The sequence below is a fragment of the Ictidomys tridecemlineatus genome, chromosome 7, assembly GCF_052094955.1.
Source record: "Ictidomys tridecemlineatus isolate mIctTri1 chromosome 7, mIctTri1.hap1, whole genome shotgun sequence".
Lineage (NCBI taxonomy): Eukaryota > Metazoa > Chordata > Mammalia > Rodentia > Sciuridae > Ictidomys > Ictidomys tridecemlineatus.
The window spans coordinates 80,828,199-80,852,788 of NC_135483.1; the positions used below are offsets into that span (position 1 = coordinate 80,828,199).

The following is a 24,590-nucleotide window of genomic DNA, read 5'->3' on the forward strand; positions in this document are numbered from 1 at the left end:
CTTATCTCTGTTTTTCCTTCCACATTCAGCATATTCTATCTAAAACCAAAGCCAATACCAATGGCAAATAAATTTTTCCCATTTTCTTCTGGAATTTTTTATGATTTCAGCTTAAATCACAATGAGGTATAATTGCACGCTTGAGTACTATCTCAAAATATTGGTAGGTAGCACATACTGCAGAAGATATGCAGAAAAGGAAACACTTGGACATCCTTGGCAGGAATATAAATTTGAACAAACATTTGAAAAATCTATAAGGGGTTTTTTCAACAAATGAAAACTAGAGATGCAATACAATGCGGACGTTTTGTTGAATTTTCAGAATTATTCAGAAAAAGAATAAAACACATAAAAATGTACATATGTATACAGAAGTGAGCTTATTATATTTACTTACATAGTCTTGTGAGGAATAGGCACCACATTTTTGCCTGCAGGATGGCAACACTGGAAAACTGGTAACAGCTAAGTCCAAGAAGCTGGAAGCTTCACCATGTGAGGAAGCAAATGAAGTAGCTGAGGTCCAAGACAGAGGACTTAAAAGACCCTGGTAGATGAAAAAACAAATAATCCAATCAATAATAAACCAAGGACCTGAACAGACACTTCTAAGAGGATATGCAATCAATCAACAAATATATGAAAAAATGTTCATCATCTCTAGCAATCAGAGAAACACAAATCAAAACAATGCTGAGATATCATCTCACTCCAGTCAGAATGGCAGCTATTTATTATAAAGAAAAACAAGTGTTGGCAAGGATGTGTGTGGGGGGAAGGTACACTCATACACTGCTGGTGAGACTGCAAATTGGTGCAGCCAATATGGAAAGTAGTATAGAGATTCCTTGAACAACTGGGAATGGAACCACCATTTGACCCAGCTTTTTCTCTCCTTGGACACCCAAAGGACTTAAAAACAGCATACTACAGGGACACAGCCACATCAATGTTTATAGAGGCTGCAAAATTCACAACAGCTAAACTGTGGAGCCAACCTAGAAGCCCTTCAGTTGATGAATGCATGAAAAAACATGTGGCATATATACACAATGGAATTTTACTCAGTAATAAAAGAGAATAAAATCATGGCATTTGCAGGTAAATAGATGGCATTGGAGAAGATAATGCTAAGTGAAGTTAGCCAATCCCAAAAAAACAAATGCCAATCATTTTCTCTGATATAAGAAGGCTGACTCATAGTGGGTTAGGGAGGGAGAGCATACAAGGAATAGATAAACTCTAGATAAGGCAGAGGAGTGGGAGGGAAAGGGAGGGGGCAGGGGGTTAGCAAGGATGGTGGAATGTGATGAAGATTATTATCCAAAGTACATGTATGAAGACTTGAATTGCGTGTCAACATACATTATATACAGAGATATTAAAATTATATACATGTGTATTAAGAATTGTAATGCAATAAAAGCAAAACAATAGAATTACCCTAGGTTAGGTAGAGGGAAGGAAAAAATAAAGCAAAGGCAGGGGATGTGGGGATAAGAAAGAGAATGAAACAGACATTATTACTTTATTATGTAAGTGGCTGTATGATCAATGTGATTCTGCAATATGTATACTCAGAAAAATGAGAAATTTTATCCCATCTATGTATGATATATTAAAGTATATAAGTGAATTCTACCTCATGGATAACTAATTAAAACAAAAAATAAAAGACCCTGGTAGAGCCAATGGTATAAGTACACAAGGGCTGGAGAATCACCCAATCAAGAAGCTTGGAGCATAAGCCAGTGACCACTTCTCTTGCTTTTTTTTTTTCAAATCAAACCCAATGAATGCCAATATACATGTTCATTACAGGTACTCCCCATTCTTTCTGACTCAGCCTTCTGGAAGCACACTCACAGACACCTGCAGAGATGTTCCACACCAATTCCCTAGGTATCACAATCCACTCAAATTGACAGCTGACATTAACCATTTCAACAATTGAAGGAAATGAAATCTATCTTTAGGAATGTCTACACTCCTAAGTTAACCACAACACTATCCACAACCTAAATTTTCATCAAAGCATAACTCAGTAAGAAGAACTCATAGTGTATTACAGATAATAGATAAAGAGAGATTTATCATTGTGTTTACACACAAACATATAAACATACATATATAGCCTTTTCAGTTTTTTTTACAATTATTTTGAGACAAGGTCTTTTAAGGTGCAGAGGGTCTCACCAAGATGCTGAGACTGGCTCCAAGATAGTGATTCTCCTCCATCAGCCTCTGAAGTCCCTAGCATGACAAAACAAACGTGCCTCCACACCTCACTTATTATCCAACTTTCAAAAGAAGAATGATGTATGTGGCACTGGTGCAAAATTTAAAGGCCAGCCTCAGGTATTTGGTAACATTCTAAAAAAGAATATAATAGGGGATATATCTCAGTGGTAAGGAAACCCTGGATCCTAACACTAGAAACAAAAGAATATTCTCCAGTAACATGGAGAAGCTGGAGAACTTCAGGCTAAGTGAGATGATGCATACTCTATGTGCAGAGTCTGAAAGAAAAAAATGATGAATACATAGGGAGAGCCTGGTAGTTATCAGAGAGCATCATCAATAATAGCACATCATATACTGAAAATTCCAAAAGACTGTAGGAGTCTGTTCTTAGTGCAGAATTAAGTAATTGCATGATATGATGGGTTTTATCATCACATAGCAATTGCACATACTAATGTGACTCAGTGTAATATTTATAGATGTATTTATAATATTCAAATACCCTCTTCTGCCCTTGGTGCCCCTGCTGACTCCTTGGCCATACTAATCACGATTCTACATTCACATGATTTTATTTAACATATTTAAGATGTGATATTTTTTTGTGTGTGTGTTTCTTCACTTAGCATGACATCATCCAATTCCATCTATTTTTCTGACCATTAAAGGAGTTTGTATTGATGGCTGAGTAATATGCCAATGTGAATATATAACATACTTTTTAGTGGATATGTTAAATTGCTTATCTACACCACTGAATTTTTTCTGTGTATTGTTAAATATACTGCTATTCAACTTGAACTTATATGAAACAAGAAAAAACCACAAAAGAATGAAGACGCTAGGTGTGGGGGCACATCCCTACAATTCCAATGGCTTGGGAGGCTGAGGCAGGAAATTCATGAGTTAAACTCAGCCTCAGCAAATTATTAGGGACCTATAAAAGTCAGTGAGACCTCATTTCTAAATTAAGTAATTTTAAAAAGACTGGGGAAGTGGCTCTTTAGTTGAGTGACACCGGGACCAATCCCTAGATAAAAAATAAATAAATAAATAAACAAACTAGAAAACTATGTCCTGACCTGATTTTATCAATTGAAAAGAAAGCATAAAAATCATGCTTCTACTTAACGTTTGTTAATATAAATATTATATGCTATTCTCTTTGAATTTTTTCACAAAGTAAAATAATTTGAGAGCATTCAGTAGATTACATAACATGTTGTGTGAACAATGAAATAAAACATTAGTGTGTGTGATGGTGCATGACTGTAATTCCAGTGTCTCTGATGGTGAGTTTGAAGCCAGCCTCAACAACTTAGCAAAGCACTAAGCAACTCAGTGAGATCCTGTTTGTAACTAAAATATAAAAAGATCTGGGATGTTTCAGAGGGGTCGAGTGCCCCTGGGCTCAGTCCCCAGAACCAAAAACAAAGATGAAAAAGAAATAAAGCATTAGGCTGCTGAAAATTGTATTTTAAGTGTTTCAAATATTGGTCCAATACTCCCAACTTCACTTCATTCATCAATTTATAATTGAAATCTCTAGTTATTTGTTTGTGAGAGAAAAGAGACAAATATAGTGATCGTCCTGAACTCTGCCATTTATTTGCTAGTTTCTGCCATAAGCTAGGCAAGGAGTTCTGCCCATTGTGATCCTCAGAGCACTACAGACTCAGTCCTTTCTCTTCATGCAAGGATGCACCTTGAGGAGTGGATGTGGCTTGACTGCTAAAGTGGGGAAGAGGTAAAAGGGAAGTAATGGCGTGGTTGTGTGGGTGGGGTGTGATAATGAAGTTTAGCTATTGTGAATTGTGCTGCTATAAACATTGGTGTGGCTGTGTTTTTGTACTATGCCATTTTTAAGTCCTTTAGGTACAGACCAAGAAGAGGAATACCTGGGTCAAATGGTGGTTCCAGTCCCACATTTCCAAGGAATCAGTTTAGCTACTGTGAATTGTGCTGCTATAAACTGTGGAGCCAACCCAGATGCCCTTCAGTGAATGAATGGATAAAAAATATGTGGCATATATACACAATGGAATTTTACTCAGTCATAATAAAATTATGACATAGATGGTGTTGGAGCAGTGAAGTTAGCCAATCCCCCCAAAACAAATGCCAAATGTTTTCTCAGACATAAAGAGGCTGACTCATAGAGGGGTAGGGAGGGGGAGCATTGGAGGAATAGAAAAACTCCTGATAGGGCAGAGGGGTTGGAGGTTAAGGGAGGAGGCAGGGGATTAGCAGTGATGGTGAAAGGTGATGGACATCATCATCTATAGTACATGTATGAAGACACGAATTGGTGCCAACATACTTTATATACAGAGATATGAAAAAATGTGCTGTATACGTGTAATAAGAATTGTAATGCATCCCACTGTCATTTTTAAATCAATAAAAAAATAAAATGCACTTCAGGCTTCATGGAGATCAAGGATGAATCTTTTCAACCACTCACCCAGACATTGAATTGCATTGATGTTCTAGTGCTCAGCTGTAGGAAGAGCAGGACTATATATGAATTTCAATACAGACCCACTGGGATATTCTTGGGTGAAATACAAGAGGCAGAAGATCTATGGTAAGAAAGGCTCAGAAAATTTTCGAGACAAAAGAAAGTTATCATGAAAGCAATAAAAATTCTCTCAAGCTCAGCAGGTAGTACTTGTGGTGTCAAAGGTCAATCCCAGCCTAATTCTTCCTAGGATAGCATAGACACTCACTTCATGCATGGGGAATACTGCTCATCAGCAATTTAAGAAATACTTACCCAAATTTAATATCCTACACAATGTACTTTGTTTGCAATGCACATTTTCAATAAAAGTTGCACAATTTTTTACTTCAATATAGTTTAATTTCTTTTGCATTATTGATGATTTTTAGAGTCAGCTGGGTAATTTTTACAAAATGACTTTTGGATTTTGGCTTAATTACATTGAATCTGCAGACCCACTGTGGAATATTGTGGTATTAACAAAATCAAACTTTTAATCATTGAATATTAGCAGTTTTCCCATTTTGTTTCCATGATCTTTTTTGCATTTTACTTTCACCTTTACTTTTTACTTTGCAGTGAACAGTTCTTTTGTTAATACTTTCACTTAGATTATTTTTCCTATATTTGTGAATTGATTTTTGCCTCAGTTTTAACACTGCTCATTGCTACTGTATATAATTTAAATGATTTAATTTAACCCATGAATTATTGAACTAATTCTTTGGTTTCATTAGCTCATGGAAATTGCTTAGAAACATTACAGAAATAATAGTATCATCTGAATATGCGATTTGATTTTTGATGTGTAAAATCCCATTTAATTTTCTCAAACCATATTTAGAAGTCAGAAAAGCATACACTTTTTTCTTTTTCTAAAAATAAATTGAGAAGCACTTCAGTTCCCACAATTAAGTATTAAAACAGTCCATAGCTGCCCTTAAGTGGATTGAAAAAAATTTTCCTCCAGTCGTAATTGGCCATAGGTTATACAGTAATTTGGTAAGTGATTTGCCAAAAGCTTTTCTCTATCAAAATGATTTTTGGAAACTTTTCATATGACAATGTCACTCTTTGTCATGAAGTCCAATCATTCTTTTTGTTGTTGTTCTCAGTTTGCTAGGGGTTTTGAATATTTTGGTCAACATCTATAAAAAGATGGTCTTCAATTTCTATTCTCATGCTGTGTTATCTGGTATTTCTGGCCTTACAGAAAGAATTAGTCTATTTTCTTCTTCTACATTTAGATGTGATCATGAATTATTGTTACTGATTCATTATTACATGTTTTGTAAAAATCACCTGTGAAGGCACCTTTTTAAAAATGTGATTACTGTTTGGTTTTTTGGTGGGTCAATTTTTAGAGCTGGGTTTTTGCCAGGTTGGCCTCAAATTCCTTAGCCTAAATCATCCTCCTGCTGTGGCCTCAAGGTAGTCAAGACTAGTGGCATGTGCTCCCATATTAGCTCAACTGCAAGTATTTTTATGAGCAGCTGTAAAGTTAAATGTTGATGTGTAGGTCTATTTTATATTTCTTCACATCTAGGTCTACTAATGTATTCTATTGATTTCTGAAGTAATTTTCAAAGTTGATGATTATCTAGCAATTTATCTATATTTTGTTGTTTTCCAGGCTCAAGACTTTCTTGGCAATTAAGATGGAATAATGAGGAAGCATAATGTGGGAAAATGAGAACCTGGCATTTTGCTAATTGATCTCAAGATGCCCTGTGAAGGATGGAGAGTGTGCACCCATAATTCTGTGGGACAAATGAAGCAGAAAAGCTAAATTATCATTTTATGTAGCCTAATACATGATCTTGAGTAACTTTCATATGTCTTTAAACACTTGTTTAATTTTTAAGGCAGAATCTAAGTATTTTACCATATTTAAAATAGGTTATGAGGGTTTTTTATTAAATTTTGGTGAGTTGTGTAAGTTTCATATATTTTGGATGTTGAGCTTTTATCAGACATGAGGCTAGCAATGATTTTTTTAACCCACAGTCTACTTTTACATTTCATTGATTGATTACTTTGTTGTATAAAAGCATTTTTAGCTTTATATAGTCTAAGCTGTTTTCCCTTGAACATTCTCAACATGTTCTATCTAAAATCATTGCCAACACCAATGGCAAAAAAAATAATTTCTCATTTTCTTCTGGAATTTTTATGCTTTCAGGTTATATCACAATGAGATATAACCACATGCTTGTGGGCTCAATCCTCAAAATGTTGGTAGGTAACACATACTGCAGAGGATATGCAGAAAAGGAAACACTTTGGACATCCTTGCCAGGAATATAAATTTGAATAGACATTAAAAAAACTAAGGGGGTTTTTCAAAAAATTAGAACTAGAGATGGCATATGACCCAGACATTGAGAATATGCCTGTATTTTTAGGGTTCTTCAGAAAAATAGAATACATAAAACATGTACGTGTTATACAGAGGGGAGCTTATTATATTTACTCACAGAATCATGGGAGGAATAGTCACCAAATGTTTGCCTACAGGATGGCAACACTGGGAAACTGGTAACAGCTCAGTCCAAGAAGCTGGAAGCTTTACAATATGAGGAAGCAAAATTTGAAGGCCAGCCTTAGTAGTTTGGATACATTCTTTCTTAAAACTAAAGAAGAAAATGATGGTGAATCTCTCTCACTGATAAGGCAATCCTGGGTCCAAACCCCAGAAACAAAAGAATATTATCCAACACTATGGACAACCTGGAGGATTTTAGGCTAAGTGAGATGATCCAGATGCAGAAATACATTGCATACTTTATGTTCAGAGCCTGGAAGAAAATAGAGTGGATGCGTCAGGAGAGCCTGGTGGTTATCAGGGAACTTCATCAATAATATTGCATCCTATACTGGAAATTCCAAAATACAGCAGGATTCTGTCCTTAGTGCAGAATTTGGTAATCATGAGAGATTATGGGTTTTATCATCACATAGCAATTGCACATACTAATGGGATTCAGTGTGGTGTTTATATATATGCATATACATGCATTCATAATATCCAAATACCCTGTTTTGCCCTTATGCCTCCTCACACACTCCTCAGCCATACTAATCACTATTGTACTTGCACATGATATTATATTAGCTAACATATGAGATGTGACACTTTTGTGTATTTCTTCACTTGGCATGACATCATCCAATTCCATCTATTTTGCTGACCATTAGTGGAGTTTCTACTGATGACTGAGTAATAAATCATGGTGAATATATAATATACTTTATGATGGATATGTTCAATTGCTTACCTACATCACTGGCTTTTATCTATATCTGGATTGTTAAACATACTGTTATTCAACTTGAATTTATGTAACAAGAGAAAGCAACAACTACAAAAGAATGAAGAAACTGGAAGTGGGGACACATACCTGCAATCCCAATGGCTTGGGAGGCTGAGGCAGGAAATTCACGAGTTCAAAGACAGCCTCAGCAAATCAATAGCGACCTATACAGCTCATTGAGACCCTGTTTCTAAAAAAAATAAAATAAACATGACTGGGGAAGTGGCTTTGTGGTTGAGTGATACTGGGACCAATCCCTTGTATACCCACCCACCAAAAAAAAAAAAAAAAGAATAAACTAGAAAACTATGTTCCTATCCTGATTTTATCAAGTGAAAAGAAGCCAAGGCATAAGAAAAATCATATCCTTTAATTTTGTTAATATAAAGATAATAAGCTATCTCTTTGAATTTTTTACAAAGTGCAATAATTTTAGAGCATTCAGTAGGTTATGTTATACGAAAAACTGCTCTTGTGCAAATAATAAAATAAAACATTAACAAGGTGTGGGGGTGCATGACTGTAATCCCAGTGCCTCTGGAGGCTGATAAAGCCATCCTCAACAATTTAGGAAAGGACTAAGCAATTCAGTGAAACCCTATCTCTAACTAAAATCCAAAAAAAAAATCAGGAATATTGCTGAGAGTTTGAGTGCCCCTGAGCTCAATTCACATGACCAAAAACAAAAAAAGAGATGAAAAAGAAATAAGGCACTAGGCTGCTGAACATTTATATCTTCAGTGTTCCAAATATTTGGCCCAATACTCCCAAGTTCACTTAATCCATCAATTTATAATGGAAATCTCTAGTTATTTGTTTGTGAGAGAAGAGACAGAGATGTTCCTGATCTCTGCCATTCCTTTGATAGCTTCTGCCATAAGCTAGGCAAAGATCTGCCCATTGTGATCCACAGGGTACTATGGCTCAGTCCTTTCTCTTCATGCAAGGATGCACCTTGAGGAGTGGATGTGGCTTCACTGCTAAAGTGGGGAAGAGGTAAAAGGGAAGTAATGTGTGTGGGTGTGTGGGTGGGGTGTGATAATGATGACTTCTGACCAAGTCCGACCCATGATCATCTTTTTAAAATGTACCCAGCAAATGGTTTGTTTTCTTATATATCTTCTGTGATCCTACAGATTAAGGTGAGGGACCCTATTCTCCATACCCAGCTAGCTTAGCATTGTTTTTCTCAGTCTGCTGCCTCACAATTTGAAATACCTAGTCCCCCTTCCTCAGAGCCTTGACCTCATGTCTCTTTTGCTTATATTTTTTAATATCTGGGAAATCCTCAAATACTAAGTTGCAGGTGAATCTACATTTGTTGTTCCACTTCCAAGGATAAGAATAGACATTTTCTCTCATTGTTGCCTCTATCTTCTACTTGCAAAATGGGGACATTATACACATTTGCAAACCTAGGTATTTTCCTGAGCCAACCTGTAATATAAAAGTCAAGAATGTAATCCCTGGGGCTGGGGCTCAGGGGTAGAGCACCTGCCTAGACATGTGAGGCACTGGGTTCAATCCTCAGCACCACATAAAAATAAATATATAAAATAAATGTACTGTGTCCATCTACAACTAAAGAAAACAAAAAAGACTGCAACCCCTGCCAGGGGTTGTGATGGCACATGCATGTAACCCCAGCTGCTTTGGAAGCTGAGCATTGAGGGTCACAACTTTGGGTCTAGCCTCACTAACTTGGCAAGACCATATCTCAAAGAAAAATAAAAATGGGATGATGACAGAGCTCACTGGTAGACCATATCTATGTCCTCTCCTAAGGATCATAGGGGAAAGTTTTAAATTCCTATCTTCTTTCTATGAGCTAAAGTCACCAAAAGAAGATGGTGGCTTAGGGATAATGTTATATTTTCTAAAAAGAAGCCATGTTAAAAGTTCAAGTGTTTACATTTTTTTTTGAAATATTCCCAAGTATTTTGCTTTTGATATTATGGTCATTAGAACTGTCTTTAATTTTATGTTTGCTACTTATTTTCTTATGCACATAAATAACTGATTAAATTAAATTTTGTTACTGTTTTTAGCTCATCTTTGCTTCTAATAGTAATTAGTGAACTCCTACTTAAAAATATCCTCTTAAAATTCACTTCTACCTCATACCTCATTTTGGAAAACCACAAAAGTGAGATAGCAAGAAACACAAGTGAGTTGCAATACCCCTTTGACAAAGGCAAAAGTACTGGTGAGAATCTCAGAAAAAAACTCTATTCCCTACAAGTCAGAAACCAAGAGAACAAGACCATAATCTCCCACAAACACATTACCAGGCACATGAGATGAGAGATACACCAACCAGCAACTTCCTGTTCTCAGTTTAAAAGACAGAATCAGGAAAGAAATCCACCTATCTCTAAAACTAAAACAAGTGTTCTTAGGAAATCTATATGAGTATCAGACTTCCCCTTGTTTAAATCAGGGTTTTTCACTGCAATTTTTTTTAAATGTCATATTTAGCTTCATGATATTTCTTTTGGCATAAGTTATGAGACATATTCTAAACAAAATAGGGCCTATTTCTTCAGGGTAGAATATCATTCACATCTCTGATGAGTTGCAATTAAGGAAAGAAGCATGAAATATTAATACTTCAGGTTGGAGTTGTCTGCCCAAGGTCTTGCTGTGTGTTTTATAAACAGTATAGTAACCTTCAGCCATAATTTGGAAAAGACTTCCACAACTTTGACAATAACTACCCAGCTTTAGCAGCTTTTAGATTAGCATAAACACTTGGTCACATGGTTAATATAAATTGCTGAAAACAGGGAGAAATCTTAGATGTGGGCTAGAGGGAGGCTGCATGCTGTGTCACTCTGTAACCTAAGATTCAACCAGTAGAAATACTGTTTCTCTGAGAGTTATTTGAGGACACTGACTGCTACTCCAATGCAGGAATGCTGGCCACGAAGCCCACACAGGTCCTGCAGCCACCATGCCCAAGCAAGAACACCAGCATCAGCACCCGCACAGGACTCCTAGATGCCCACCCATTCAGGAAACCTGGTGTTCACTGCCCCAAAGGATCCCCAGTAATCGATCCTGTTTGGACCCCCATTATCAACGTGGGGATCCCCCAGTGTCCCTCTATCTTGTGACACTAAAACCACTGCCATAGTCCACTACATGTGGTAGCCTGCTTCTGGGGACACTGGACAGGGTATGGAGACAGCTGCCAGCCACAGCACTGCATGCCACAGAGGTAGATCATGCCACCACCAGGCCAGACACAACCAACACCCTATCTCTGAAATCAGTAGCTTCCAACTTAAGACACCTTTGTTGCCATCTTTAGTAAGGGCAACTCCTAGCTTGGGACACAGGGTAGGGACTAGAAGCAATATCAAAGTACCTATAGTCCCCAAATCTCCCCTATGCCCAGCAGCTTCTAAACCGGTACAGTGTTTCTAGCCTCATGGCCGGACCATAGCTTGTAAAGCCTGATCCTGGTCTGCTCAAAATCTCTCCACAACAGGTGTGCAGCCCCCAGAGCATAGCCCACAAAATCTCTGGGGAGAAAAGATTCTGATTGAGAAGTAAAAATGGGTGAATAAAAAAGAGCTCAGAGTCTAAATTAGAGGCCAGGAATTGTGAGGTCTCCAGCTTGGCCCAAGATGAGATCCTTGGGGTGCAGTCTCCCTTGGGAACAGGCAAGTGCTACACAGTATTTCCAGGAACTCCACCTCCAAGACCAACCCTCCCACCCTAATAACCTTCACCATCCTGATTGTGGAGACACAGCAAACAACAGACAACATCAACTAGTAGAAGAGAAAAGAAGCAGGAAAGATACTGAACTCCAAGTAAAACAATCCTGTATCTTCCTTTGAGATTTTTTCCCCTCTTTTCTCTCTTCTCCCGCCCTCACATCCCCAACATTTGTAAAACCAAGAACTTTTCATAGATTAGTCTACTGAGGTCTGGGAGGTCTGAATAGTATATTACAGTTGGGTTGTACTCTTTTATCTCCTATTTCTACATTTTTCATTTCTTAATTATTATGTTTGTGTTTTGTATTCCCTCTACTGACTTCTCACTAACATGTCTCCCCCAAAACACTTCCTCTTTCCTCATGCTACTTTTTTTATTACTCTTTCACTCTTCCTAAGATCTAATAACTCTATATTCTCATCTCCCATTTCCTTAACATCTCATTCTATACCTTACTCCTGGTTCTTTGTCCACCATCAGAGACTGTAGACTTATTTGTAAACCTATTGTTTATGTTGTAGATAATGATTGAACTCTCCATTTCTGTATATTGTGACAGTGCCAGAAACATCTTAATAGTAGCTATTTGGTTTAAGGCTGCATATTGTTTGTATTTGGATCCTTAAATATTGATCCCCCCTTAAAGAAGAGGTATAGGAGCCCATTAGGGACACTACAAGCCTCCAGGGTAAAAAATGTAACACCTTGAAAACACAGAGCTGGAAAGGAAGATGAACATGAGAAACCAAGGGAAAAATATGCCCCCCAAAAGATGCTACATTATTGGAATATATGGCCAGAACAGCAGGAGAAATGATAGAGAAGGAGTTGAGGAGGTACATAATTAAATGTTTTCTTAATTAAAGGATTATATAAGAGAGCAAATACAGGCAGCAAAGGATTTTTTGACAAAGAACTACATAAGAAAATACAGGAAGCAAAAGATGACTTCAATAAAGATATGGAAGATCTGGAAAAAACAAACAGAAATCATTGAAATGAAGGAAATGATAAACCAAATTAAAAACTCAATAGGAAGCATCTACAACAGAATAGGCTTCCATCTTGGGACTGAACCTCAGACAATGAAGAGAAAATATATAATCCTGAAAATAAAGTTGATCACAGTGAAGATGGTAAGAATCCATGAGCGGAACATTCAAGAGTTATGGAATAACATGAAAAGACCAAATTTAACAATTATTGGGATAGAGGAAAGCATAGAGGTACAAACCAAAGGAATGAACAAACTATTCATTGAAATAATATCAGAAAAATTTCCAAAGTTGACCACATTGAAGATGATAAGAAATCATAAGCAGAACATTCAAGAATTATGAGATAACAAAAAAGACCAAACAATCATTGAAATAGAGGAAGGCATAGAGGTCCAAATCAAAGGAATGAATAAACTATTTATTGAAATGATATCAGAGAAATTTATAAACATTAAGAGTCAATTGGCCTCGTTGTTACACAAAAGTACATATAAGAGATTGTGAGGGGTAAGGGGGGAAAACAACAAGGGAGAGAATCGAATAACAGCAGATAGGGTAGAGAGAGAAGATGGGAGGGGAGGGGAGGGTGGATAGTAGGGGATAGGAGAGGTAGCAGAATACAACAGTCACTAATATGGCATTATGTAAAAACGTGGATGTGTAACCGATGTGATTCTGCAATCTGTATTTGGGGTAAAAATGGGAGTTAATAACCCACGTGAATCAAATGTATGAAAGATAATATGCCATGAGCTTTGTAATGTTTCAAACAACCAATAAAAAAAAGTCAATTGGACAATTGGAAAATCAAATAAAAGGGGCTTACAGAATGCCAAGGGTACAAAATCACAACAGACCCACACCAAGGCACATTATAATGAAAATGCCCAACATAAAGAATCAGGAGAAATTTTTAAAAGCCACAGGAAAAAGGAATCAAATTACATATAGGGGGAAACCAATTAGGATCTCTGCTGATTTCTCAACCCAGACCCTGAAAGGTACAAGATCCTGCAACAACATATACCATGCTCTATAAGAAAATGGATGCCAATCAAGAATCATATCCAGCTAAATTAAACTTTAGATTTGTTGGTTATTTTTATGACAAAAATAAAAACCTTCCATGGTAATCAAAAGTTAAAAGAATTTACAGCTAGAAAGCCTGAACTACAGAAAATTCTTGGCAAAATATTCCATGAGGAGGAAATTAAAGACAGCATATGTCAGAAAAGGGAGATATCACTAAAGGAAAAACCTAACAAAGAGAAACCAAGTCAAGTTAACTATCAAAAATAAACAAAAATAACTGGAATTCAAATCATGTTTCAATAATAATCCTGAATGTTAATTTCCAAAACTCAGCAATCAAAAGGCATAGACTGACAGATTGGGTTAAAAACGACCCTAAAATATGCTGCCTTCCAGAGACCCATGTTACAGGAAAATACATTCACAGAGTGAAGGTGACAGGTTGGAATAAAACATATCACTCAGGGCCAGGGGTTGTGGGTCAGTGGGAGTGAACTAGACTAGCATGTGCAAGGCCCTGGGTTAGATTCTAAGCACTGAATAAAAATAAGTAAACAAAATAAAGGTAATGTGTCCAACTAAAAAGTAAATATTTAAAAAACCATATTGCTTGGGCTGGGGATGGGCCTCAGGGGTAGAACACTTGCCTGGCATGTGTGAAGCCCTGTATTCGATCCTCAGTATCATATAAAAATAAGTAAAAAAGGTATTGTGTCCATGTACAACTAAAAAAATAAATATTAAAAAATACTACTCACATGGATTGTGGAAGCAAGCAGGGGTTTCCATCCTTATATCAAATAATGTGGACTTCAAGTGAAAATTAATCAGAAGGGACAAACAATAATATTTCATACTGCTCAAGGGAACCATATACCAACAAGAGACAACAATTATACATATTTATTCCCCAAACAATAAAGCATCTTTGTTCATCATAAAAACTCTTTGCAATTTCAAGAGTCAAACAAATCACAACACAATAATTCTGGGTGACTTTAACACATATTTTTTACCCCTGGATAGATCTTCCAAACAAAAGAGAAACAGAAATTATAGAACTCAATAAGACAATCAATGACTTAGATTTAACATATATAGAATATTTCATCCTTCAACAAGTGAATACACTTTCTTCTCAGCAGCACATGGAACCTATGCAAAAATAGACCATATACTATGCCACAGGGCAACTCTTAGCAAATAAAAAGGAGTAGAGATACTACACTGCATTCTATCAGATCATAATGGAATGAAATTAGAAGTCAGTGATAAGATAAAAGCTACTCCAACACCTGGAGACTAAAAATATATGCTAGTGAATTAACAGTGGATTGCAGAAGACATCAAGGAGGAGATTTAAAAATTCTTAGAGGTTAGTGAGAACACTGATAGAACATATCAAAATCTCTGAGACACTATGCAGGTGGTACTAAGAGGAAAGTTCATTGCATGGAGTTCATTCCCTAAAAAAAAGATAAAGTCAACAGATAAATGACCTAAAATTACATCTCAAAGCCCTAAAAAAGGACAAATGAACACCAAAAGCAGTAAAAGACAGGAAATAATTAAAATCAGAGCTGAAATCAATGAATTTGAAACAAAAGAATCAATTAAAAAGTTGACAAAATGAAAAGTTGGCTCTTTGAAAAATTTTATAAATAAAAATCAATAAACCTTTATGCATGCTAATGTAGAAAAGGAGAGAAAAACTCAAATTACTAAAATGCATGATGAAAAAGGAAATACCACCATGAACACTACAGAAATACAGAAGACAATTAGAAATTATTTTGAAAATTTGTACTCTAATAAAACAGAAAATGTTGAAGACATCAACAAGTGTCTACAATCATAAAATTACCCAAACTGAGTCAGGATTATATACACAAGTTACACTGGTCATTTTCAAGCAATGAAATCGAAGACACCATCAAAAGCCTACCAACCAAAAAAAAAAAAAAAAATCCCAGGACTGGATGGATACACAGATGAGTTTTACAAGACCATCAAAGAAGAACTAACACCAATACTCCTGAAATCTTTCTATTAAATAAAAAAACGAAGGAACACTTCCAAACTCTGTGAGGCCAAAATCATCCTGATTCTAAAATCAGACAAGGACACATCAAACAAAGAAAGCTTCAGAACAATATCTTTAATGACCATAGATGCAAAAATCTGAATAAAGTTTTGGAAAATTGAATACTAAAACATGTTAAAAATATTGTGCACCATGATCAGGTGGAGTTCATACTAGGGATGCAAGTTTGGTTCAACATACGGAGATCGATAAATATAAATCATTACATCAATAGACTGAAAGATAAGAATCATGATCATCTCAATAGATGCAGAAAAAGCATCTGATAAAATACAGCACCACTTCATGTTCAAAACACTAGAAAAAATAGGGATAACAGGAACATATCAACATCATAAAGGCTATCTAAGCTAAGCCCCAGGTCAACATAATTCTAAATGGAGAAAAATTAAAGGCATTCCCTCTAAATCTGGAACAAGACAGGATGCCCTCTCTCATCACTTGTATCCAACATAGTTCTTGAAACACTGGCTATAGCAATTAGATGAAATAATTTAAAAGGATACACATAGGAAAAGAAGAATTAGAATTGGCATTATTTGCTGATGATATTATTCTATACCTTGAATATCCAAAAATTCCAACGGAAAACTCCTAGAAACTAGTAATAGAATTCATCAAAGTATCAGCATATAATATCAATACCCATAAATTAAAGGAAATCTGTATATCAATGAGAAGTCCTCTGAAAGGGAAAATAGGAAAACTACCCCATTTACAATAGTCTCAAATAACCCCCACAAAACCAAATACTTAGGAATCAACATAATGAAAGAGGTGAAAGACTTCTACAATGAAAACTACAAAACACTAAAGAGAAATTAAAGAAGACCTTAGAAGATGGAAAGATCTCCATTGTTCCTAGGTAGGCAGAATTAATATCATCAAAATGACCATACTACTGAAAGTAGTATACAGATTTTATGCAATTCCAATCAAAATTCCAATGGCATTCTTCATATAAATAGAAAAAGAAATCATAAAATTAATCCCAAAAATTCAGGAGACCCAGAATAGCCAAAGCAATCCTTAGCAGGAAGACTGAAGAAGGTGGCATCACTATACCAGACCTTAAACTATATTACAGAGCCACAGTAACAAAAACGGAATAGTACTGGCACCAAAATAGACATGTAGACCTATGGTAGAGAATAGAGGACACAGAGAGTAACCCACATACTAGGCAAAGGCACCAAAAACATACATTGGAGAAAAGATAGTATCTTCAACAAATGGTGCTGGGAAAACTGAAAAATCATATGCATCAAAATGAAATTAAATCCCTCTCTCTTAGAGTGCACAAAACTCATTCAAAGTGGATCAAGGACCTAGGAATTAAGCCAGAGACCCCGCACCTAAGAGAAGAAAAAGCAGGCCAAAATCTTCATCATGTTTGGTGAGGTCCCAACTTCCTTAATAAGACTCCTAGAGCACAAGAATTAAAATCAAGAATCAATAAATGGATGGATTCAAACTGAACAGCTTCTCAGCAAAAGAAATAATCAGTGAGGTGAAGAGACAGTCTACATCCTGGGAGCAAATTCTTACCACACATACATCAGATACATCACTCATCTCTAGGATATTTAAAAAACTCAATCTTAACACCAAACACCCCCTGCCCAAATAAACCAATCAATAAATGGGCCAAGGAACTCAATAAGCACTTCTCAAAATATGATATACAATCGAGCAACAAATATATATGAAAAAGTTCAACATAGCAATTAGCAAAATGCAAATAAAAATTAAGATACCATCTCACTCCAGTCAGAATGGCAGCTATTATGAACACAAACAACAAGTGCTGGCAAGGATATGGGAGAAAAGATTCACCTGCTGTGTATGAGTGTGACTGCAAATTGGTGCAGCCAATATGAAAAGCAGTATAGAGATCCCTTGGAAATCTGGGAATGTAACCACCATGTGAACCAGCCATTCCTTTTCTCGGACTTTACCCAAAGTAAAACAGCACACTATAGGGACACAGCCACGTTAATGTTTATAGCAGCACAATTCACAATAGCTAGACTGTGAAGCAAATCTAGATGCCCTTCAATGGATGAATAGATTTTTAAAATGTGACATTTATACACAATGGAATGTTACTCAGCACTAAAAAATAATATCACAGCATTTGCAGGGAAATTGATGGAATTAGAACAGATTATGCTAAGTGAAGTTAGCCAATCAAAAAAAATTCTGAATGTCATCTCTGATATAACGGGTTGACACAAAATGGGGTAGAGAGGTAGCGCATGGGAAGAAGATTATCTCAGATAGGGAAGAGGGGTGGGAGGGAAGAGGAGGGAGAAGGGGAATTTGCATGGATGGTGGAAAGAGACCCTCAATTATACAAAATACATGTGTAAAGATGTGAATTTGGTGTAAACATATCTTGTATACAGAGATATGATAAATTGTGGTATAATGGTGTATTAAAAATTGTAATTCAAAAATAAATAGATTAATTTTAAAAAGAAAAAATCAAAAATCTAGAAAAAAATCTAGAAAAACTAGAGATAATAGAAAGACATCTCAATATTTTAAACCTATCTATGCTAACCCAATGGCCAAAATAATTCTAAAATAAAAAAAAAAACTTGAAAACATTCCATCTGAAAACTAGAACAAGACAGGGATGCCCTCTTTCACCACTTCTATTTAATATAGTTCTTGGAATTTTAGCCAGATCAATTAGAGAGACAAAATGAGTTAAAATACCATATGGACAGGAAAGGAGAACTGTGACTGGATTTAATTATACTGGTTACAGTGGACAACTAAGTATATATTGGTCCCATGATAACCATGCTGGCTATCTCAGGGTATCTTTTGAAGAAAAGACAGCGTATGGGGTGTGGTGAGCCGTTCCTGTGGACTGTGGTCGCCATTACATGATGGTGCTGGCTCTGCTGTGGTCTGTGAAGGACAACTCCATATCAGAGAGAGTTGGCGTATTGTCAACTCCTTATCAGAGAAAGTTGGCGTGTCGTTCTCTAGCACCCTGTGAGAAGGGTCCACATGGCAGCTTCGCATTGGGGTTCGCGGTGCTTTATTAAGGCTGGGAGGGGCATCCAATTATTATTCCGGGGATTAGAAGAATTATTAGAAGAATGTCAAGGGCCTGAATAAACTGCTGAAAGAAGATTCCTGAGTCACGTCTTCCTTGCGGGCAAGGGGGTCGTGATAAGTGGTGCCGAGACCCGGGAGAAAAAAGAAAAAAAAAAAAAGAAAAACCCAGGAACCAGAACTTTCAGCAGTCAGGGAGGCACGCCGGTAAGTCCCAGGTAAGGTCGGACCCACTGTTAAAAAGCGGAGGCTCCTCTATACATAAAGAGGGAGCGTTAAAAGGTACCTGCTCCTCTGTAAATAAAGACAGGGCGTTACATCTCATAGCAATTGCATTCTGTATTTTCGTTTTGTTTTCTGTGTATTTTCGTTTTGTTTTTGTGTACTTTCACTTTCGATTTCTGTGTTTTCTTGTGTTGCGTCATGGGTGCCGTGACTTCAAGTCCACTTCTTCTGGCCCTAGATGGCCTTTTACGTTCCAAGGGACTGGAGGTGAAACGCAGTACCTTAGAGAGATTTTTACAGAGGGTAGATACAGCTGCACCGTGGTTTGCATTTTCAGGCAGCCTCACTACACCCAGCTGGGATAAATTAGGCAAAGACCTTGATTTTGCTCGAGAGCAGGGCATGTTAGAGGGCGGGGTGATACCCCTCTGGAAGATGGTCCTTAGTTGCCTTACGGATGGCAGATGCCAGGAAGCGCTTGTTAAAGGGCAAGAAGTTTTAGAACAATTACATGAGGAAAAATCAGAAACAACAGAGAGTGAAGTGTCTCAGGAAGAGGGGAGTGTGCGGGGCGTGGAGAACGGGAGGAGACTGTATCCAGATCTCAGTGTGCTGCGCACGCCCCCATGCGAAAGTGGGTCAGAGGTGGAAGATAATGAAGAGGAGGAGCTGGAGACGCTGTCTCGGCAGCTAGGGAGTTTAGGTACAGGGAACAGAGATAAGCAAGGGCTCAAGAAAGGACAGCCTCCCGATCCGCCTCCGTATGGTGGGGGTGTTTCGGGACGAAGTTTCCACTCCCAAACATGGAGGGCTGTTAATGCTGAGATGGGTCATGCTTATCCAGTTTTTCAGGATGATAATAGGGGAAGATTTCATGAGCTTTTGGATTTCAAAATTGTAAAGACCCTGGCGGAGTCTGTGCGCACTTATGGGGTTGATGCCACTTTTACACTAACTCAGGTAGAGAATCTGTCCAGATACTGCATGACTCCCTCTGATTGGGCTAGCCTCGTTCGGGCTTGCGTCTCCCCAGGCAAATATTTGGACTGGAGAGCATTTGTGCTAGAGGGCGCAGCAGAGCAGGCCGCCCAAAATCATGCAGCAGGACACCCCCATTGGGACAAAGACATGCTTTTGGGGCAAGGGAGATTTGCTAATCAACAGACAGGATTTCCTCTTGAAGCATATGACCAGATTAATAATATTTCCATTCGGGCATGGAAATCACTTCCAAATAGAGGAGAGGTGTCTGGTAACCTGACTAAAATTATACAAGGCCCTACAGAACCCTTTTCAGATTTTGTAGCTAGGATGGTGGATGCTGCTGGAAAGATTTTTGGAGATCCTGATAGAGCCATGCCCCTTATCAAGCTCAAATACCCATAACTTGGCTCACCGAGGAGCCTGTTTGGGTGCCTCAGTGGCCCCTTCCCTCGGCTAAATTGACAACAGCCCATGACCTAGTTAAATAACAACTTGACTTGGGCCACATTCAACATTCTACTTCTCCATGGAATACTCCCATATTTGTCATTAAGAAAAAATCAGGGAAGTGTCGCCTACTGCATGATTTACGAGCAGTTAATGCTCAAGTGCAACTTATGGGGCCCATTCAAAGAGGGCTGCCGCTGCTTTCTTCTGTTCCTCAGGGCTGGCATATCATTGCTATTGACATTAAAGACTGTTTCTTTTCTATTCCTTTGCATCCTAAAGACTCACAGCGTTTTGCCTTCACCCTTCCCTCGTGTAATCACGAGGAACCAGATCAAAGGTTTGAGTGGGTTGTTTTACCACAGGGAATGTCTAACAGTCCCACGATTTGTCAGATGTATGTAGGGAAGGCACTCGCACCTCTCAGACAAAAATATCCTTCCATCAAGATTATTCATTATATGGATGATGTATTATTGGCAGCCAAATTACAACAGTCAGTTAATGAGGCCTATAAAGACCTGGTGAAGTTGTTAGCTCAATATGGATTACATATTGCACCTGAAAAGGTTCAAACAGGGGATTCTATTCAGTATTTGGGAGCGGCGATTGGATATGACATATTAAAACCACAAAAAGTTACTATAAGAACTCAAGATCTCCAAACTCTAAATGATTTTCAAAAACTGTTGGGAGATATTAATTGGATAAGAGGTTATTTACATATTCCTAATATCGTGCTCCAGCCTTTGTATGCTATTCTTAAGGGTGATCCAGATCTTACTTCCCCTCGTACCCTCACTAAAGAGGCCAGAGCGGCCCTTATAAAAGTAGAAGAAGCTATACAACATGCTGCTCTATGCAGGCTCCAGAGTGATAAACCTTTCCAGTTATGTGTGCTTGCCACTATGCGGCAGCCTACTGGAGTACTGTGTCAAGATGGGCCTTTACTATGGATCCACCCACATGTATCCCCAGGAAAATCTTTAGAATACTATCCTGATGCTGTTGCAGCATTAGCACTTAGAGGGATTCAACAGAGCATTCAATTTTTCAAACAAGCACATTCTTCTCTTATCATACCCTATTCTAAAGCTCAAATTAATGTTTTGTGTGCTACTCTAGACAACTGGGCCATTCTATGTTGCTCGTTTCAAGGGGATATTGATAATCATTACCCTTCTCATCCATTACTCCATTTTGTTAAAGAGCATCCTATCATTTTCCCTAAAGTAACTTCACCCACTCCAATTCCGGGGGCTGTTAACATTTTTACTGATGGCTCTAAGTCTGGAATGGGAGCTTATGTGATTAATGACTCTCCCCCTGTCCAGCATCAATTTGCTCCTGGAAATCCACAATGGGTAGAACTACAAATTGTCACTGAAGTTTTTAAACAGTGTTCTTTTCCTTTCAATCTCATTTCGGACTCCATCTATGTGGGGCAGGAGCTCAAAATTCTGGAGGCTGTAGGAGCTATTAGTGACACCCATAATGTATCTGCTTACTTTAATCAGCTTCAACAGCTTATCCGTAGCCGTACTGCCCCTTTCTATCCAATGCATATTCGGGCTCACACCTCTCTTCCTGGCCCGTTATCACAGGGTAATGCCTGTGCTGACTCGGCAACTAGAAGCCAGTTGGTATGCTTGGTCTCCTCCTTAGAAGAAGCTAAATTGTTTCATCACAACTTTCATGTCAATGCTATGACACTGCACAGACGTTTTTCCATCTCAAGAGTGGATGCTTGTCAGATAGTATTACAATGTCCCCATTGTGTCATATTTCTTCATCCTCCTACTTATGGTGTAAACCCACGAGGATTGAAGCCATTGGTTGTCTGGCAAATGGATGTAACTCACGTGCCTGACTTTGGTAACCTCAAATATGTACATGTTTCTATTGACAAATGCTCTGGAATTATTCATGCTTCTGCTTTATCGGGAGAAAAGGCACTTAATGTTATTACTCATTGCTTAGAGGCATGGGCAGCATGGGGTGCACCTGCATCGCTTAAGACTGATAATGGACCTGCTTATACTGGCAGACAGTTTACATCTTTTTGTTCTAATATGGGAGTACAACTTGCTCATGGGTTGCCTTACAATCCTCAAGGGCAAGGCATTGTTGAACTTGCCCACCGCACCTTAAAAGAAACCTTAGAAAAAACAAAAAGTGGGAATAGGAGTTGACCACACTCCTAAAGAACGCCTGTCCTTAGCTCTCTTTACCATTAATTTTTTGAATTTGGATATTCATGGCCGCTCTGCGGCCTATAGACATGTGTCCCCTCAGCCCTCTGTGACTGGCTATGTTAAGTGGAAGGATGTTCTTACGGGCCAATGGAACGGCCCTCACCCCGTGCTGACATGGGCACGAGGATCTGTATGTGTTTTTCCCCAGGATCACACGGAGCCGCTGTGGATCCCTGAACGCCTGACAAGAAGAGTCTCGAGATCTACTAACCAGCAGCAGGAGGTGCCACAACAGTCCCATGATGAGAAGCTTCATTCTGATGAGTGCTCTGGCTCTGATGCTGGTGCCAACGGTACAGATGGCACCAATGCAGTGGTGGGCAGTGGCACGGGCATGGCCAATGCCAATGCCAGTTCATAGTAATTCTAGTGTCCTCCCCACTCTTTTTTCTACCTCATGTGAGATGTCTGCTCCTTGTACCTCTCCTAGAGGGGACATGGAAAATATTTTTAACCAGTCTCAAGTTAATCTCACAGGAGTTTTTTGTTTCAGCCTTGGGAACACTAATTGTATTAGCCTTAAGACCAAAAATTTGACTAACTGGGAGGACCCATTGTGGTCCAGTCGAGTCTCAGGGAGCATTCTCAGTGCTGTATTGAGCCAAGTAGTTTCAGGGAAGCAATCAGGCTCAGGGACCCCCGCAACTAGCTCTGTTTTAAACATAACTACGTTAGCTATTATCTCCGAGGTATTAATCCCAATGCCTCCTTCTTCTAATAGTACTTGCAATGCCACTCATTTCAAGGCCTCTCCTTACTGTACCCCTAATTTTGGTTTTCCTCCAACATTTACGCCTTGTCAGGATCATTCTTGGGAGAAACATCAAGTTGCTAAAGGTTTCTCCTTTTCCCCCCCTCTGAAGAGATATGTTTAGAACTTTAACAACATTGCCAACTCCTCTACAGGAACAGGTTGGTCCTGGTTTCAATGGCTCATTTCCAATGAGAAGGGGGCTTCAGCCGATATTTCTGCATTGGCTCAATTACTAGGAGCCAAAAGTTGGCTGGCTAATGTTTCTGGCACTACTAAGGAGAGTGAACGAGGTAATAGGCTTACATCTGTTTCGTTCAACTCTCTGTTACATAGTGCCACATTGCCTCCTGCAATGGTCTGTATCCAATCCCCGTTCCTGTTCCTCTTAGCTAATGACACCTCATTGGGGATGCTGGATTGTTCTAATATTACCTGTTTCTTATCTGAGTGTTGGAATGGTTCTTGGACTGTAGCAGTGATTATGAAAATTCCAACTTTTGTCCCAATCCCAGTCACTGCGGATCCAGATAACTTTCCTATTGTAGAGCTACTTAGAGTCCGCAGAGATTTTGGAATCACAGCAGCTATAGTGACAGCCGTGGCGGCGTCTGCTGTTGCAGCAGTTACGGCCGGAGTAGCCATGGCCAGTCAAGTACAAACTTCTGCCACTATTAATCAAGTTGTTCAACAAACGTCCACTATACTTGAATCGCAAAATGCGATTAATCAACATATTTTGTCAGGGATTTTAGCTGCCAACCAAAGAATAGATTTTCTTCAAGCTCAGGTAGAGGAATTGGCTGACCTAGTACTTTTAGGCTGCATTGACCAACGTGCACATTTATGTATAACCTCTGTCAGATTTAATGATTCCAGGAATGCTTCCCACATCATTGGTGGATATCTGGCCGGGAATTGGTCCATGG

At 38.2% G+C, this 24,590-nt stretch overlaps 1 long non-coding RNA gene across 1 annotated transcript in view; it reads left to right on the forward strand.

Moving 5' to 3' along the window:
* LOC144365501 (uncharacterized) overlaps positions 1 to 8,290 on the forward strand; it is a 44,148-nt gene extending 35,858 nt beyond the window's left edge. Inside the window, exon 6 of the long non-coding RNA XR_013424005.1 lies at positions 6,384 to 8,290. This is a non-coding gene — a long non-coding RNA (uncharacterized LOC144365501). The remainder of the gene's footprint in view (positions 1 to 6,383) is intronic.
* Positions 8,291 to 24,590: the final 16,300 nt, after the last annotated feature.